The sequence below is a fragment of the Mytilus edulis genome, chromosome 10, assembly GCF_963676685.1.
Source record: "Mytilus edulis chromosome 10, xbMytEdul2.2, whole genome shotgun sequence".
In the NCBI taxonomy this organism is placed as follows: domain Eukaryota; kingdom Metazoa; phylum Mollusca; class Bivalvia; order Mytilida; family Mytilidae; genus Mytilus; species Mytilus edulis.
Window position 1 is genome coordinate 62,090,872 of NC_092353.1, and position 19,380 is coordinate 62,110,251.

At 35.3% G+C, this 19,380-nt stretch overlaps 1 long non-coding RNA gene across 3 annotated transcripts; it reads left to right on the forward strand.

The window, feature by feature from the left end:
- Positions 1-4,512: 4,512 nt before the first annotated feature.
- On the forward strand, positions 4,513-18,506 carry LOC139491663 (uncharacterized). 3 transcript variants are annotated; one of them, XR_011656607.1, is made up of 4 exons: positions 4,513-4,588; positions 8,676-8,900; positions 10,098-10,215; positions 18,366-18,506. It is a non-coding gene; the product is annotated as an uncharacterized lncRNA (long non-coding RNA). The 3 variants fall into 3 exon arrangements; XR_011656605.1 differs by lacking the exon at positions 18,366-18,506 and having other exon boundaries at positions 10,098-12,079; XR_011656606.1 differs by lacking the exon at positions 18,366-18,506 and having other exon boundaries at positions 4,524-4,588; positions 8,679-8,900; positions 10,098-12,079.
- The last annotated feature ends 874 nt before the right edge of the window (positions 18,507-19,380 follow it).

The following is a 19,380-nucleotide window of genomic DNA, read 5'->3' on the forward strand; positions in this document are numbered from 1 at the left end:
GCAATTTAATTCTTAGTTCGGACATTGAGTGACATGTTTTAATCTGTTAGCTAATTAGTGACATTTTACCTTATTCATAATGTATGTTCTTAATTGTCATAATCAGATTATCATTTAATATCTATTCTTCAAGTTCTAAAAATAGTTTAATCTTTGTCAGTGAACAATATCACTCAAATTAATTGTTATTTGTTATGTCTATACTTGTTAATTCAATTGTGTATAAATACTTGTTTATAATTTCTATAAGCAAGATTGATCATTCGGACTCAGGACTTTACACTGAACACAGTCCATCTGTAATAAAAGTATTAGTATTCCATGCTGAATTATTGGTTTATTCATCGCTAGTTCCAGAGTCTCAAAAGTTAGGTTTCACCAGAGTTTCAGTTCCAGAGTTCTCATTGCTATTCACAGCAATCATTCGTTGTGTGATCAGGTGCATCACACAGTTTCAGTAACAAGAGGCCATTCAGTCAGGCTTTTGTTACACGACCTTACAAGTCACCTAGTTTCCCCGGTGACAGATTGGTGGACGACGACGGCGTGCTGACTTCTATGCTCAGCACACGATCCAGAGACCTCAAGCAGCCAAGCGAGTTCCCCAGACATGTTGCGTAGACAATATTCAGTGATGGAGTACAGCTTTCGACCACAATGGAGACCATGGAATATCCAGTCAGGTTATAGTCCAGCATGTGGGAGGTGTGGCAAATTTCACAAACATTATATTTGTAACTCTATCAATCAGAGATGTTATTCGTGCGGAAAATTCGGACATTATTCTAGTAAGTGTTTTTCTAAAGTTACAAAGGACAGCAAAAGTAAATCAGTTAGTGTGAAATCCAGAAAACAGAAAGAGCGCGATACAGCTAGGATAAACAGCTATATTCAGTGTAAAAATTTTATCCGTGCTTTACCATTCTCTGGTATGCGTAATTCACCGTTCATTCAATATTTGGATATTTCAAATGTGCTCAAAACAGAATTAAAAAGTGTGAAGCAGAAAATTTTCAAGGAAAAGAATACAAATATAGAACAGCAAAAGTGCATCGAGGCACTCAAAATTCAATTAAAGAATACGCAAATCATCGTATCAGAAAGAGACCAGTTCAAGCAAGAACTTGAAAACCTGCGTCAACAGAAAGAAGAAAGTGCTTCGCGCATAAACGTACAGGAATATGTGGATCAAATTCAAGAATTAAAGGACCAAGTAATCGAAAAAGACGGGACTGTTAAAATGGTGCAAGATCTTTACTATATGCGTTCGACCGAATTTTCGGATGAAATCCAATCATTGAAAAATGAAAAACAAGCGTTAGAAAAAGAAAAAGCAGACCTATGTTCAAAGGTAAATTTTCAAGCGGACTCGATTTCTCAATTGACTTTTCAACTTCAGGACCTTAACCACGAACTCCATCTTGTATCCCGTCAAAACCAACAGCGTCCCAATAACAACAACAGACACTATAACAACCGCAGAGGAGGCCGCTTCAGATAGTGCTAAGTCCGAGGACGGACTTAATTGGGAGGAGAGGCATATGTGACAGTGGAAAAAGCAGCTTCAGTTTAATATTTTGGACTTTAATATAAAATTCTCAATTTTGATATTTTAGACTTTAATTCTCTGTGTTTTATAATTCATTTTATTTTATATTTTCGTTTCTATTTACATTTCGTTTCAAGGACTTAAAATCAACATGCTTTGATATGCAATTTAATTCTTAGTTCGGACATTGAGTGACATGTTTTAATCTGTTAGCTAATTAGTGACATTTTACCTTATTCATAATGTATGTTCTTAATTGTCATAATCAGATTATCATTTAATATCTATTCTTCAAGTTCTAAAAATAGTTTAATCTTTGTCAGTGAACAATATCACTCAAATTAATTGTTATTTGTTATGTCTATACTTGTTAATTCAATTGTGTATAAATACTTGTTTATAATTTCTATAAGCAAGATTCGGACTCAGGACTTTACACTGAACACAGTCCATCTGTAATAAAAGTATTAGTATTCCATGCTGAATTATTGGTTTATTCATCGCTAGTTCCAGAGTCTCAAAAGTTAGGTTTCACCAGAGTTTCAGTTCCAGAGTTCTCATTGCTATTCACAGCAATCATTCGTTGTGTGATCAGGTGCATCACACAGTTTCAGTAACAAGAGGCCATTCAGTCAGGCTTTTGTTACACGACCTTACAAGTCACCTAGTTTCCCCGGTGACAGATATGCGGACAAAATGTATTCTTTCTTCTTTTTATTAAAAGTTCAGCTATTCTTTTTGATCAGAAGGTGCAATGATTTGCCTCATTGTAGGTTTCAGAGCACTTTACTTCAAGGCAGTTGTATGTTGTTTATTTGTGTCAAAGTTTTCAATTAACGCTTATATTTTTTTTTAATTTAACACTTAAAAAGGTGAAATCTGGATTCACAGTATTTGTATTTTTGTCATCTGCTGAACATTTTTTTTCTTTAAATTAGGGGTTAGAATATATTTTGAGGAAAAAACATACCCCCTTTTTTTTATAAGTTGAATGGCCCGGCGTTCCCTTAGTTGAAGCATTCCCATAATGGTGCAACTGAATGCATGCTTCATTCGTTTTTATAAAATTTACAGTGACGATAAACTTGGTAACTCCGACTGAAGCCGAATTATATTTAGAATTAACCGAAATCTAATAAATAGTGTTAATGAAAGAAAAAATCACACATAAACAATAAATGGTGTAAATTTATGATATTTCGAAGCACTTCTCCAATATTAAAGTCGTGTTTTCGCTAAGTTTTGTCTAACTATAAGAAGTAGCCTTCACAAAGATGGAAATAGAGGACGATTCGAGCCATCCCCACCCCCACCCCTGTTTGTGGGGGAAATGTTTGATTATATAATGAATCAATAAAGCACTTAATCTGGACATTGCTCTTTTCTGTAATCAGTAGAATTTGGAGTTGCTAATGTTCTTTTCTGTAAATGATAAAGGAGTAGGTCCGGTAAGGCCCGGTAAGGCCCGATTTCGGCCTCAATTTTCAAGTTCATCTAACGAAAGATTTCAGACACTTTCTAAACACTTAAGTGTCTATTTCAATTGATTCAATTAGTTAATGGGGAAGATATGAACTTAATAAGTCATTTAAAACGCCCCGATTCAAGCTTAAATAGGAAAAATCTATCAATTATGCCAAAAATCGTCACTTTTCAGATGATTTTTGTCAAAAATGAAAGTGGCCCGCATCCGTGTTCATCCTCAACCTTTATATGTATTATGTATTATCATCAAATACAACTTACATTTCAATATTATGAATGAACACGAATGCGGCCACTTTCATTTCAGACGGAAACCGTCTAAAATTTAACTAAAATGCTACAGTTGTGAAGATTTCAGTAATTTAGCATGACTAAATGATGCTAGTACCCGATATATGTGCATTGTTTTGTCAAAAACAGCCCATATTTATGTAGCAGAAGCATTCTACTTTGCAATAAATATCTAAACGATTTTCTAAAACTGCTATATTTTGAGGCCAAAAAGGGGCCTTACCGTGAACTACTCCTTTATTTTATTCTTTAATTTTCTTAATTTTTCTATTCAGTTTAGTTTAAACATATTTATTTATAGTGGATTGGGAAACAAGTTTTGCAACTCATATTAATCCCTGACCACTTTGCGGGTGCGAGTGCTGCCTTGTCACGAGCGGCATTAGCCTACTCTTTTTCGAAATCTACAAGGGTGTCTTTAACGTGCAAGAGGTATGGCTCTATCTTAACACCGGTCAGCCATTTATCATCCCCTTCCGACGGACTATCATCGTTTCCTCAAGACCATACTCGCAGATGGTGGCAAGGGAGAGCCGAAAATTGAGTTCCTGAAAGTTTTCATCCCAAACGGGAATCGCACCAGGAACCTTTGTGTTAGTATTCCGATGCACTAGCCACTACACCACGGCTCTCAATTTTTCTATTTCTTTAATTTCGCCATTTTCCCAATAATTCAGTTTATATTTTAGCACTCCATTATTCTCTATTCTCTATCATATTTGTCCATTTCTCCCCCCTTTTTTTGTCATTTAAATAAATGTATTATTAACTGGTCGGTAAACCCCTTATGGCCTCCCTTTCACGATTCACTAAGGGAGCTACCATTTGATTTTTATGGCGGGGGGGGGGGGGGGGAGGCTAGGATGAAATTTGAAAAAAATAGGCAGGACAGGACTTTTGAGTTAAAAAAAAAAGGCAGGATGAGACACTTGCAAAAAAAAAAGTCAGGACGACAATTTAGGTAAAAAAAAGTCAGGATAAACTAAAAAAAAAAGGCAGGACCGAACAGACTGAAAAATAAAAAAGGCAGGACAGAGATTACAGTTAAAAAAAAAGGCAGGATAAAATTTTTCATCCTAACCCCCCCCATAAAAATCAAATGGTAGCTCCCTAAATCAATTGCATTCTGGTTTTTTATTGGCCACTTTTCGGCGGGTTTTCTATAGTTCAAATTTTTCAACTCTTGCGGATGAATCTATTTTGCTATAACACATTACACTGAATAGCTGTTCACACATTTGTTTTGAACGTTTCGTCAAAAAGGTAGGTTTTATTCTTTATTTATAAATAACGTTATGACCTAGATTTGTTACGCAGTATAAATATCAAGTTTAAATGTTACCAGAGACATATATATGTTTCTGATGTTAAACTGAATCGGAAATTTCCGAATGTCAATTTTAGTTGTCTGTCGAAAACTTGTAATCACTTTATTAAAAATCCATTTATGAAAAAGATTAAAGAGAAGATATCCTCATTCAATATGCATAATGTTATTGTAATTAGTATGTGGTTCAACCAAAGTGGATTTCTCGATTCGAGTAGACCGGTAAGCATGTGTGAATCGATTTGAAATAACATGTCATAGAAAAGAAAATGGTTTTATCTGATTTATCTTACCCTTAATGTGAATTTTTGTAGTACAAAGTTTCATATTATTATTGCAATGTCTTAAGGTTAATGTACCCTTCTGTAGCCATTTTTGTACAAATTTTTCAAACCTCAATTGTATCAAAACTAAAGATATAATAAATAATAGAGATAGCCCATTTAGTACATGTTCCAAGGGGAAACTTGATGCAAAGCATTATATTTTACTGTTTCATTGCATTTGATAGAAAAAGAGGACTTTGTGGCAAATAAATCAAGATTTTTATAGAAAATCCACAGCCTTTAATACAGAGATTTTTGTTATAAAATTTGAAACATAAATTACTCACTTGATTTTCTATGATGTGCTAGTGTTTACAAAAAGTTCTGAGGAACCTGTAAATCCAAAACACCTCGTGCTGAGTCACTAAAGTCGAGCGCACCCTAAAAGGTGTACTTTATTTTGGCCATATTTATACTTGTCTTAACCAATAACTACATTTATAAACTTGTTTTAAGGAAATCAATGCTAGCACTGCATGCAATAATCCTATATCTATCAGTCATCAAATTGCCAAATATGAGAGTACAAGGATAAATAGTGCTTTATTTAGCATGAAATCATTTTGAATTTACAAATTAGTGTCTTATCTCATAATCTGTGGAAGAGAATTTAGACATGCATATAATACATAGTAAACAAAGCATGTGTGTTAGTAGTGACAAAATACTTTTTTTCTACATAAAGTAAGGTAGCTACCATTTGATTTTTATGGGGGGGCTAGGATGAAATTTGAAAAAAATTGGCAGGACAGGAGTTTTGAGTTAAAAAAAAGGCAGGATGTGACACTTGCAAAAAAAAAAAAGTCAGGACGACAATTTAGGTAAAAAAAGTCAGGATAAACTAATAAAAAAAAAAGGCAGGACCGATTAGAGTGAAAAATAAAAAGGCAGGACAGAGATTACAGCTAAAAAAAAATGCAGTACAAAATTTTTCATCCTAGCCCCCCCATAAAAATCAAATGGTAGCTCCCTAAATCATTTTAGTTTTTTTTTAATTTTAAATCAGAATTGACAACTGTGTCTCAGCTGAAAAGTGATTAAATAATGAAGACAGTTGTTATGGATTCTAATTTCTTTATAATATTATATAGTTTTAAGGGGATTGTGGGCGCATTGCATTTGCTCCAATTTTTGAAAAATCCTATCTTTCATTTGCACCACAAGGTTATGTTTCATTTGCGCCAAAAAATAAAAACTTCAATTGCTCTATTTCACAGGTAATATATAACGAAACAGCTATTTATTTATTGCTCTATTAATTGTGATTAAGATTTGTTTCTACAGTATTTCTCCTGGAGTAATGGAGTGAGTTCGAACTAATTTCTAATACAAAACTGAGGTCTAGAATTATAGTGTTCATATGTTTGGGGGGCAAGATGGACATTGTGAATTCAGAGACAAACGGAGGCTAAAAGTCTGTATTTTTTTTTATGGTCACACATACATGTACAGGTTATATGTTCAGAAAGATGGAGACAAGTTGTTTATAAGGAGTACAAATAAAATAAAAAAAATTGAGTTCAGTATTTTTGTCGTGCCTTCGACAAGTATCACTTGTTGCTTATGATATGATCTTTCTAATTTGAAAGCCAAATCAGACTTTTGACCCCAATTTCATGGTCCACTGAACATAGAAAATGAAAGTGGGAGTTTCAGGTTAAAGTTTTTGGTCAAGGTAGTTTTTGTCGAGCCTGCAACTTTTGTTGCAGAAAGCTCGACATAGGGATAGTGATCTGGCGGCGGCTACGGCGACGGTGTTAGCTAACTTCTTATTGCGAACCCTATGATAGTTTTCCATAGATTCACCTGCAAGTTACCTGTCAATTTAAACTTTTGGCAGTTCTATTGTCCCATCTAACAAATACAACAGGTATTGTTCTCTGTGTAGTTTATTCACTGGGACCTTTAAATTTCTTCCAAGAGAAATATATCACTCATTGATTAATTTACCTGAACAAAAAATTGAACTGTCAATGATGAAAAAATACTTATACCAATACTAAGTAAGGACTCACAAAACTGCATGTGGTGTTGTATTTATTCAATACCAATAACTCGTTTTTAATGTGTTCAATATTAATACTGATTCAAAAATAAAAAGTTGATTTCTGATCAAATATTCAATATTTTTGTGTGTTTGATAATTAAAAATATGAATATTATTATTTTTAAATTAAGGTCTTTATAAACATAAGTCTATAAATGAACAACAACAAAAAAAACATGTAAATTCATAGGAAAATACTAAAAAATGTGTCTGAAATAAACTTTTTATTATTAAACCAGATTTTATATTGAACAGATTGAAAATATATTAATGATATATTGAATAAATATAATATTGCATACAGTTTATGTGAGTTTATAGAAGTATTTCAATAAAAAAAGAAGGTAATTTTTTGGTCAGGTAAATTAATCAATGAGTGATATATTTCTCCTAGAAGAAATTTAAAGGTCCCAGTGAATAAACTTCACAGAGAACAATACCTGTTGTATTTGTTAGATGGGACAATAGAACTGCCAAAAGTTTAAATCGACAGGTAACTTGCAGGTGAATCTATGGAAAACTAAGATAGGGTTCGCAATAAAAGGTTTATATTTTAGAAGGTGAAAGACCTGGATGCTTCATACTTTGTATATAGATGCCTCTACTTCTTAAAAGGTTTATATTTTAGAAGGTGAAAGACCTGGATGCTTCATACTTTTTATATAGAGGCCTCATGTTACGAAGTTTCCGTCAGTCACATGTCCAATGACCTTGACCTCATTTTCATGGTTCAGTGACCACTTGAAAAAAAAGTTCAGAATTTTTGTAATGTTGAATTCTCTCATTATAAGTAATAGGATAACTATATTTGGTATGTGCGTACCTTGCAAGGTCCTCATGCTCGTCAGACAGTTTTCACTTGACCTTGACCTCATTTCATGGATCAGTGAACAAGGTTAAGTTTTGGTGGTCAAGTCCATATCTCAGATACTATAAGCAATAGGGCTAGTATATTTGGTGTATGGAAGGACTGGAAGGTGTACATGTCCAACTGGCAGGTGTCATCTGACCTTGACCTCATTTTCATGGTTCAGTGGTTATAGTTAAGTTTTTGTGTTTTGGTCTGTTTTTCTCATACTTTATGCAATAGGTCTACCATATTTGTTGTATGGAATGATTGTAAGGTGTACATGTCTAGCGGGCAGATGTCATGTGACCTTGACCTCATTTTCATGGTTCAGTGGTCAAAGTTAAGTTTTGAGTTTTGGTCTTTTTATCTAATACTGTATGCCATAGGTCAACTATATTTGGTGTATGGAAATATTTTATGATCTTCATGTCAGTTGCGCTGGTTTTATTTGACTGTGACCTCATTTTCACGGTTCATTGCACAGTGTTAAGTTTTTGTGTTTTGGTCTATTTTTCTTAAACTATAAGTAATGGGTCAACTATATATGTTGTAAAGAAGCATTGTTAGCTGTACATGTCTGCCTGGCTTGGTTCATCTGACCTTGACCTCATTTTCAAGGTTCATTGGTCTTTGTTTAGTTATCTTGGTTAATGTTAAGTTTATGTGACAGTTGTAATAAAGCTTAGCTTTATACTTAGGACTATCAACATAATATCAATGATTAGTATAGAAGGCGAGACATTTCAGTGTGTGCATTCTTGTTCTATGTATGCAATGATATCTTAAATCATTTCTTTTAGTAGATCAACCACTGAAAGAACTAATATGTAAAAAGAGCTAGCTGATGCACTGCTGTTTTGAAAGACTCCTGACAAGCTGTATGGATAATGGTAGCTAGTGTATTGCTTTTTAGAGAGGTAACTTACAAGCTGTAATGGATGCATGGTAGATGATTTGCTACATCATGTTTAATAAAGAACTTTTGAGACTTGTATCCTGGAACTTTATATACTTTTAGAAAAATGGTAAAAAAAGGATGTAACATTGATATTATGATTATGAAGAAAATATTTCATTTATATCTAAACATTTTCAGATAACTGTTTCTACTTTAATCGTTTTCTTCATAGAGGCATATTTTATTTTTGAAAAGAAAAAAAAGAAAATTTACTTCTTTGAAGAAATTTATTCTTTATTTTAATGCTAGAGGTTGTGCATATAAAAAAAGATGTGCTATTGAGACCATTCTCAACAAGAGATCAAATGACACAAAAAGTAACATCTATAGGTCAGCATATGGCCTTCAACAGTGAGCAAAGCCCATAGTAAATTAGAAGTTTAGCACATGTCATCATAAATTCACATTAACATTTTGGAAATATGCAGATTATATTCAATCAACAACTTCTGGGATAGTTCTTTTGAAGGGTAAAGATGGGGAGAAATATGAATTGAAGTCCATTTGTAATGATAGATTGTTCACAACTATTAAATTATTCACTTTTTTGATATTCAGACTTTCTCATGAGTTTTTGCATTATTTGGATGATCTGCATTTTAATTGCAGATACGATTGTTTCATTTAGATCTATTTACAATTATTTTCCTCTGAGTCTTTATATGACCATCATATATATTCTTTTATAATTGTATAAGTAAACCAATTGTTCAGACGTTTCGGCCATTGGCCTTCTTCAGTTATTTATTATTCCTCTAAACTACATGGCTGACATTTCTTTTTTCGTCAGCCATGTAGTTTAGAGGAATAATAAATAACTGAAGAAGGCCAATGGCCGAAACGTCTGAACAATTGGTTTACTTATACAATTATAAAAGGTATGTTCCCTATTGGAATTTTGAAAACAAGGATATATATTCTTGTCAAGAATATATATGATGTTCATACAATGACAAGAATATATATGATGCTCCATACAGTGACAAGAATATATATGATGTCCATACAGTGACAAGAATATATATGATGTCCATACAGTGACAAGAATATATATGATGCTCATACAGTGACAAGAATATATATGATGCTCATACAGTGACAAGAATATATATGATGCTCATACAGTGACAAGAATATATATGATACTCATACAAAGACTAAATTTATAGTGCAAAGTTTGGGGATATTTTAAAGACATTTCACATCTTAACCTAGTTTGATTGATCAAAATTATATCCTCTAATGGTTTTTAAATGTTTTTCAGGCTCAACTAGTGAATTCAAAGAGACTACATAGTAAATATCAAAATAACACAGAAAATGATGTGGTAGTACAACATGTAGCTGAAGGTAAATGAAGACTTCAAAGAAAGTTTCTCCATGGTAAGTTATATTATATTTTACAATCATCTTTTTTAAGTCCAATAGACAACTTTTGAGTTTGAGGCATTTCCATCAAAAACTTTGGTTTCAGTGAACATATTTCGTGCATTTAGGGGCATCGTCACTTCTGTTCCAAATTGTTGGAGCAATCGGTTGGAAAACAATGATGCTATTTTGCACGATTTATTTGGCAAATTGAATTCTTATAATTGACAATCAGCACTGCTGTCATTAGGGAATCATGATCAAGTACCTACCAAACAAACATTATTTCTAGTTTATCCTGCACAATGACGATCGCTAAGACGCTTGATGTAATTTATTAGTGCAGGGATACAGGCAATCCCCTCTATCTGGTAAATAACGTCATAGAGGCATAATTGACGAGTTTTTTTCCAGTGATGGACAAACTCGAAAGTGGTCAGATATTAACTTGTGTGAACAGATAGAAGTTTTAAGGTCTATTAAGGTAAAGGTCAACATAACAATGAATGATAAAACTTATGCTAATGGTCAAATTGGATTTTCCAGGTCAAAGTCAAAAGTCAAGGTCAATGTTGCATCTTTTGTAGAATGATTATAAAAATACTTTAGTGCAGGGTCAAAGATTAGATTGGCCTTATTTCAGAATGCCACATTACTTGTCATTAGAGCAAGCACAGGTTAAAGGTCAATTGTATCTTAAATCCATTAAATGTTAATGTTAAATGACTTTTTAAACTTGCTTCAATTAAAAATAATTATTTATCTTTAGTTCTCAACAAATAAGAAAAATTAATGGTTTGAATAAAGAAATAAAATGTTCTCCCCACTTTAGGTTTATAATGATATAAAGATATTAATGGCAACTCATTCCTATTTTAAACTATTAACTATATGTAACTGAACACTTTAAAAGATTCAATTTAACTGCATGTACATTTTTTTTCAAAGCCTAAAATAACCCAACATTTCTTAAAAGATATATCCACTTTTGCAATTAAAAAAAAAATTAAGTGGTTTTAAAATATCTTTCTGTGGACAGTAAACTATGCAGTCCAAAATTTAAACTTGTGTTTCTTGAAATAAGCATAGTTTTAACATTAAGACGAATTATTAAAAATGTTATTGATTTAAAGGATTATATTTATTCTTCCTCTCCTGTCATTAAAAACATAAAGACAGCAAACAAATATATAGCCATATCAGTTAAGATAAAAAGACAGAAATAAAAACAATCGTTTCATTTTTTTTTTAAATGTTCCTTACTTTCTGTGTTTGAAATAACAGTAGTTCAAAAAGTCCTCAAATACTTAAAAAAAAAAATGCATACTGGAAATATTAAGTTCAATGTACCATTAATTGTCCAAGATCCCCTTACCTAAATATGTCAATTAAAAATTCTACTTCACCCAACAATTATATTTTAGAATTTAGATTTTTTTTGGGCTGGTTGAAGGAACAATTTCTTTTTTCATATTTAGCAATTATGTTTGGCCTATTAATTAAATTCCATTATTATAATGTGAATACAACATGAATACAAAACTTGCTCATTCTAAAACGTTTTACAAAAATAGAGATTAACAATGGCAAGTCAGTATAATATTATTTAACCTGACACACTCAGCATGCAATCACAGCAACCATACACAACCATTAGCACTGCATTGACAACATAACATGTATAGCTATGCTGGCTTGCTGATGTTATATCTTTCATTTATTCTTTCTTTGTCCCCTTGCCCAACAATACAGCAGATCTCTTCTTATCCTGGGACTTGGGGAAAGTAGGGAGGTGTTGGGGAAAGCCAAGGACTGGTATCAAGGGAGGTTTGATTGAGGAGGCGGAGAAAACAGCAGCTCACAAAATTTGGGCTTGGTAGAAGATGAGAGAGAGAGAGGGAAGTCCAGGGACTTGGATGGATAGGCTGGGTGAGGGGAAGTAGGATGGGCTGGGTGAGGGGAAGTAAGTTATGTATTGGTGTCAGTATTGGCACACTGCTCTGGTATATTATAGTATGTTGAGAAACACTTGTTCTGAATATTTGTCAAAATATGGTGAAGTACTCCTTTTCTTGTTGGGGGAGAAAACAGCAGCTCACAAAATTTGGGCTTGGTAGAAGATGAGAGAGAGAGGGGGAAGTCCAGGGACTTGGATGGATAGGCTGGGTGAGGGGAAGTATATTATAGTATGTTGAGAAACACTTGTTCTGAATATTTGTCAAAATATGGTGAAGTACTCCTTTTCTAACTCAATTTTTAATTGAAATGATTAAAAGAATGTAAGGTATCTCAATCGTGCTGATCAAATTTACACAAATCATCCTTAATTTCAATCCCAAAAGTGTTGTTTTTATATTGAATAAATTGTGTTGAAAATTTAGATTGCACAAGCTTAAATTAGAACTACATGAGTGGACATGAAGAAAATTTAAACTTCAAAAACTGCAATGTAGTAACAGAGAAACTCTAGATGAAAATAAACATCTCCACTAGTTCCTCTATTCAAACCATTTTGAATTTTCTTTTTTAACCTGATTAAATGTGACCAAGAAAGACAACTCTCAATTTTTACAGCTGATGACCATAAGGGAATTCTAGTATTATGTTGCCACAGACATTTCTTACCACGTGACTATTAATTTTCACTGATAACCGAACATGTTTTGTATAATTACACGGATATTATTTAGTGCAAAATAACATTCCTTATCTTAAATTTTAAGAATATAGATAAATGATATGCAGATGTTAATTTTGTCGTGAGAAATATATGCATCAATAACAAATTAAGAATACAGTGAATTTGTGTTAACGCATGCAGAAGAATATTTCAAGAACGTAGTTTGCTACAAATGCAGGAAAAAATGAAATAGCTACTCCAATCGAATCTATTAGAAAAAGAATTATTACAGAAGTTCATGTCCACCATGCACTAGCATAGTATAAGAATAGTAGAATACAATGATAAACAAATGGATGAAGATTATATGTATATATATAACTGTAATACCATTGTAATAACATATTATCACTACATAATAAAATAGTTATTACGGTGAGGCTGAATTCCCTGTAATTTATTCATCATCCACACAGGAACTTAAGTCTCAGAAAAATATATCTATGTACCTCAACCTTAAACTTTCATGTATTATATATAGAGATGTGATTTTTGTTGAGCTTCTACTTTTGTCTAAAAAGCAAGACATAACTATCCTACATTCCTTTGGCGTAGGCGGCGTCTACAAATAGTAACTCATAGTGATTAAAAGTTTTTGATGTAACAGAAGTCTACCAGCCTGTCACCTAGAAGTAACAGAAGTCTGCTAGCCTGTCACCTTGATGTAACAGAAGTCTGCCAGCCTGTCATCTTGATGTAACAGAAGTCTGCCAGCCTGTCACTTAGAAGTGACAGAAGTCTAGCAGCCTGTCACCTTGATGTAACAGAAGTCTGGCAGCCTGTCACCTTGATGTAACAGAAGTCTGCTAGCCTGTCACCTTGATGTAACAGAAGTCTGCCAGCCTGTCACCTAGAAGTAACAGAAGTCTGGAAGCTTGTCACCTTGATGTAACAGAAGTCTGGCAGCCTGTCACCTTGAAGTAGCAGAAGTCTGGCAGCCTCTAATTTATTCATCATCCACACGGGAACTTAAGTCTCAGAAAAGTATAGTTATGTACCTTAGCCTTGAACTTTCATGTATAGAGACAGGGTTGGCAAATACCCGGGTTTTATGAGTATTGCCCAGCCCAGTGGGAAATACTGGGAAAACCCGGGTTTTACTGGGTTTTAGTGGGTAATACTTGGCAATACTGGGTAATATAAAATATTTGTCTGAATTTTAAAGAGGATTCAGTGATAAACACAAATGCAATACATTTAATAGGATATTTATACCCTATTTTGTTTGTTTAGCATTTGTATAGATTAGCAATGCAAACTGTAAATAGAAAGCAAATAAATCATTTTTTTTCAAATGAATATAGCTCCTATTTAGAATTAACAAAATTTTAAAAGTATTAAAGAAACATCACATTTAAGTAATGTATATGTACTGTCACTAATTAATAAGTAATTATTCAGATTAGAACACAGACTTGTTTATGTAACAATAATCGGTCCTTTCAATTTTATAAGTGTTAATGGCATTACCCTGTAAGGTGTTTATTTAGCAATATGAATGTATAACTATTAAAATTAACAATTCACTTAAGACTGCAATAAAATGCAATTTTCAAAGTTTGGATTATTGAAACAATACTAGGTAATTAAAAGGTATCTTTAAATGTGCAAATCTTGTATTCTGCCTACATATAAAATTAATAGAGAAGAGAATGAAATTAAATTTTCTAGAAATGACTGTCAATGGTTATCTGTATAAAAAGTATATATTTAGCTGTTATACTATGAAACTATAACAAGTCTTTACTAATTTGTGTTAAAGTAAGCTTAACAAATCATATTGCCCAGTAATGCCCACTACTACCCATTTCTGGGAGTATTGCCCAGCCCGGGAAAACCCGGGTTTTCCTGGGTGGGTAATACTTTGCCAACCCTGTATAGAGATGTGATTTTAGTCGAGCCTTCGACTTTTGTCGAAAAAGTAAGACATAACGATCCTACATTCTGTCAGCATCATCGGCGTTCACAAATATTCACTCTGCGGTTAAAAGTTTTTTTGAAATTTTAATTCTAAACTTTCGTAAAACCAACCTTGATTTTTACTGAACTTGGGCAAAAGTTTCTTTACAATCAGAAGATCGTATTGAGAGGAATTAATGAGTTGATATGGGAAAAATTTCAAAATCACTGAACTATTTTAAAAGACGTGCTGTTATGTTGGAAATGAATTATATCAAAAATACACTTTAAATGCTTTCAACCTACATATATTGTAAGTTGTAAGCAGTTTTTATCAAAAGTTAATATCAGCAATAACCCCCACCCCCCTCTCCCCCACCATTTCCCCAAGGGTGACTGGGGAATAGAAATATGGTCACTTTAATTTCTTCCGACCAGGCAGTAAAACTCTTGTCAAAAGTGTTGCACTAATACATCAAATTTGTATTTTTACAGGGCCAAAACAGACAACTAAAACATTGAATTTGTATTTATTTAAGAATGGACCAAGAGAATTGTCTTGTAAGTCATACACTTTAAAGATTGGCTCCGTTGTTGGTGTCACGGATGGGGTAGCAGTGGCGGATCCAGAGGGGGGGTTCCGGGGGTCCGCACCCCCCCTTTATTTTGGCCGATCAATGCATTTGAATCGGGACATATGTTTGCACCCCCCCTGCACCCCCCCTTTGCCCTGGGCTAGCACCCCCCTTTCGAAAATTCCTGCATCCGCCACTGGGGTAGTATAACAGTTCCACGACGTACCCTGCAGCAGTATAAGCAATCTACCTAAGAGCTTATGAAGGGCTTCTTTGAGGATTTGATGGATAGACAGTCTTGCACAGAAATCTAATAAATATTATTTAGATTTTTTACAGGGCCGACACAGACAACTAATGAATTGAATTTGTATTTATTTCACCAGCCTTTCACCTTGATGTAACAGAAGTCTGCCAGCCTGTCACCTAGAAGTTACAGAAGTCTGGCAGCCTGTCACCTAGAAGTTACAGAAGTCTGGCAGCCTCTCACCTTGATGTAACAGAAGTCTGCCAGCCTGTCACCTTGATGTAACAGAAGTCTGCCAGCCTGTCACCTTGATGTAACAGAAGTCTGGCAGCCTGTCACCTAGAAGTTACAGCCTGTCACCTTGATGTAACAGACATCTGGCAGCCTGTCACCTAGAAGTAACAGAAGTCTGGTAGCCTGTCACCTTGATGTAACAGAAGTCTGGCAGCCTGTCACCTTGAAGTAACAGAAGTCTGGCAGCCGGTCACCTTGATGTAACAGAAGTCTGCCAGCCTGTCACCTTGATGTAACAGAAGTCTGCCAGCCTGACATCTTGATGTAACAGAAGTCTGCCAGCCTGTCACCTAGAAGTAACAGAAGTCTGGTAGCCTGTCACATTGATGTAACAGACGTCTGGCAGCCTGTCACCTTGATGTAACAGAAGTCTGCTAGCCTGTCACCTTGATGTAACAGAAGTCTGCAAGCCTGTCACCTAGAAGTAACAGACGTCTGGAAGCCCCTGTCACCTAGAAGTAACAGAAGTCTACCAGCCTGTCACCTAAAAGTAACAGAAGTCTGGAAGCTTGTCACCTTGATGTAACAGAAGAGTACCAGCCTGTCACCTAGAAGTAACAGAAGTCTGGCAGCCTGTCACCTTGATGTAACAGAAGTCTGCCAGCCTCTCACCTAGAAGTAACAGAAGTCTGGTAGCCTGTCACATTGATGTAACAGAAGTCTGGCAGCCTGTCACCTCGTTGTAACAGAAGTCTGCCAGCCTGTCACCTTGATGTAACAGAAGTCTACCAGCCTGTCACCTAGAAGTGACAGAAGTCTGGCAGCCTGTCACATTGATGTAACAGAAGTCTGGAAGTTTGTCACCTTGATGTAAGAGAAGTCTGGCAGCCTGTCACCTAGAAGTAACAGAAGTCTGCTAGCCTGACATCTTGATGTAACAGAGGTCTGGCAGCCTGTCACCTAGAAGTAACATAAGTCTGGTAGCCTGTCACATTGATGTAACAGAAGTCTGGCAGCCTGTCATCTTGATGCAACAGAAGTCTGCCAGCCTGTCACCTAGAAGTAACAGAAGTCTGGTAGCCTGTCACATTGATGTTACAGAAGTCTTGCAGCCTGTCACCTTGATGTAACAGAAGTCTGCCAGCCTGTCATCTTGATGTAACAGAAGTCTGCCAGCCTGTCACTTAGATGTGATAGAAGTCTGGCAGCCTGTCACCTTGATGTAACAGAAGTCTGGCAGCCTGTCACCTTGATGTAACAGAAGTCTGCTAGCCTGTCACCTTGATGTAACAGAAGTCTGCCAGCCTGTAACCTAGAAGTAACAGAAGTCTGGAAGCTTGTCACCTTGATGTAACAGATGTCTGGCAGCCTGTCACTTTATGATGTAACTGAAGTCTGGCAGCCTGTCACCTTAAAGTAGCAGAAGTCTGGCAGCCTGTAATTTATTCATCATCCACACGGGAACTTAAATATACTTTAGCCTTGAACTTTCATGTATAGAGATGTGAATTTTGTCAAGCCTTTGACTTTTGTCGAAAAAGTAAGACATAACGATCCTACATTCTGTCAGCGTCAGCGGCATTCACAAATATTCACTCTGCGGTTAAAAGTTTTTTGAAATTTTAATTCTAAACTTTCGTAAACCAACCTGGATTTTTACCGAACTTGTGCAAAAGTTTTTTTAACAATCATAAGATCGTATTGAGAGGAATTAATATGAGTTGATATGGGAAAAATTTCAAAATCACTGAACTATTTTAAAAGATATACTGTAAATTCAGAAATTATTGCGTGCATTTATTATTGCGATTTTGTCATTTTACACTTGAATGCGATTTTAATTTTTACGATTTTGAGAAAAGTCATGCTTAAGTCAGTTCAAATATTACAAAATGCGAGTTTTAATTATTGCGTTTACAACTCAGTCGCATTATTCGCAATAATAAAAACCTCGCAATAATTTCTGAATTTACAGTATGCTGTTATGTTGGAAATGAATTCTATCAAAAATACACTTTAAATGATTTCAACCTACATATATTGTACGTTGTAAGCAGTTTTTATCAAAAGTTTATATCAGCAATAACCCCCACCCCCCCCCTCTCCCCCACTATTTCCCCAAGGGTGACTGGGGAATAGAAATATGGTCACTTTGGTCTTCTTCCGACCAGGCAGTAAAACTCTTGTCAAACGTGTTGCACTAATACATCAAATTTGTATTTTTTACAGGGCCAAAACAGACAACTAAAACATTGAATTTGTATTTATTTCAGAATGGACCAAGAGAATTGTTATGTAAGTCATACACTTTGAAGATTGGCTCCGTTGTTGGTGTCATGGATGGGGTAGTATAACAGTTCCACAACGTACCCTGCAGCAGTATAAGCAATCTACTTAAGAGCTTATGAAGGGCTTCTTTGAGGATTTGATGGATAGACGGTCTTGCACAGAAATCTAATAAATATTATTTAGATTTTTTACAGGGCCGACACAGACAACTAATGAATTGAATTTGTATTTATTTCACCAGCTTGTCACCTAAAAGTAACAGACATCTGGCAGCCAGTCACCTTGATGTAACAGAAGTCTGCCAGCCTGTCACCTAGAAGTGACAGAAGTCTGGCAGCCTGTCACCTTGAAGTAACAGAAGTCTGCTAGCCTGTCACCTTGAAGTAACAGAAGTCTGGCAGCCTGTCACCTTGAAGTAACAGAAGTCTGCTAGCCTGTCACCTAGAAGTAACAGAAGTCTTGCAGCCTGTCACCTTGAAGTAACAGAAGTCTGTCACCTAGAAGTAACAGAAGTCTGGCAGCCTGTCACCTTAAAGTAACAGAAGTCTGGCAGCCTGTCACCTAGAAGTAACAGAAGTCTGGCAGCCTGTCACCTTGAAGTAACAGAAGTCTGCTAGCCTGTCACCTAGAAGTAACAGAAGTCTGGCAGCCTGTCATTTAGAAGTAACAGAAGTCTGGCAGCCTGTCACCTTGAAGTAACAGAAGTCTGCTAGCCTGTCACCTTGAAGTAACAGAAGTCTGGCAGCCTGTCACCTTGAAGTAACAGAAGTCTGCTAGCCTGTCACCTAGAAGTAACAGAAGTCTGGCAGCCTGTCACCTAGAAGTAATAGAAGTCTGCTAGCCTGTCACCTAGAAGTAACAGAAGTCTGGCAGCCTGTCACCTAGAAGTAACAGAAGTCTGGCAGCCTGTCACCTTGAAGTAACAGAAGTCTGCTAGCCTGTCACCTTGAAGTAACAGAAGTCTGGCAGCCTGTCACCTTGAGGTAACAGAACTCTGCTAGCCTGTCACCTTGAAGTAACAGAAGTCTGGCAACCTGTCACCTAGATGTAACAGAAGTCTGGCAACCTGTCACCTAGATGTAACAGAAGTCTGGCAACCTGTCACCTAGATGTAACAGAAGTCTGGCAACCTGTCACCTAGATGTAACAGAAGTTTGGCAGCCTGTCACCTAGAAGTAACAGAAGTCTGGCAGCCTGTCACCTTAAAGTAACAGAAGTCTGGCAGCCTGTCACCTAGAAGTAACAGAAGTCTGGCA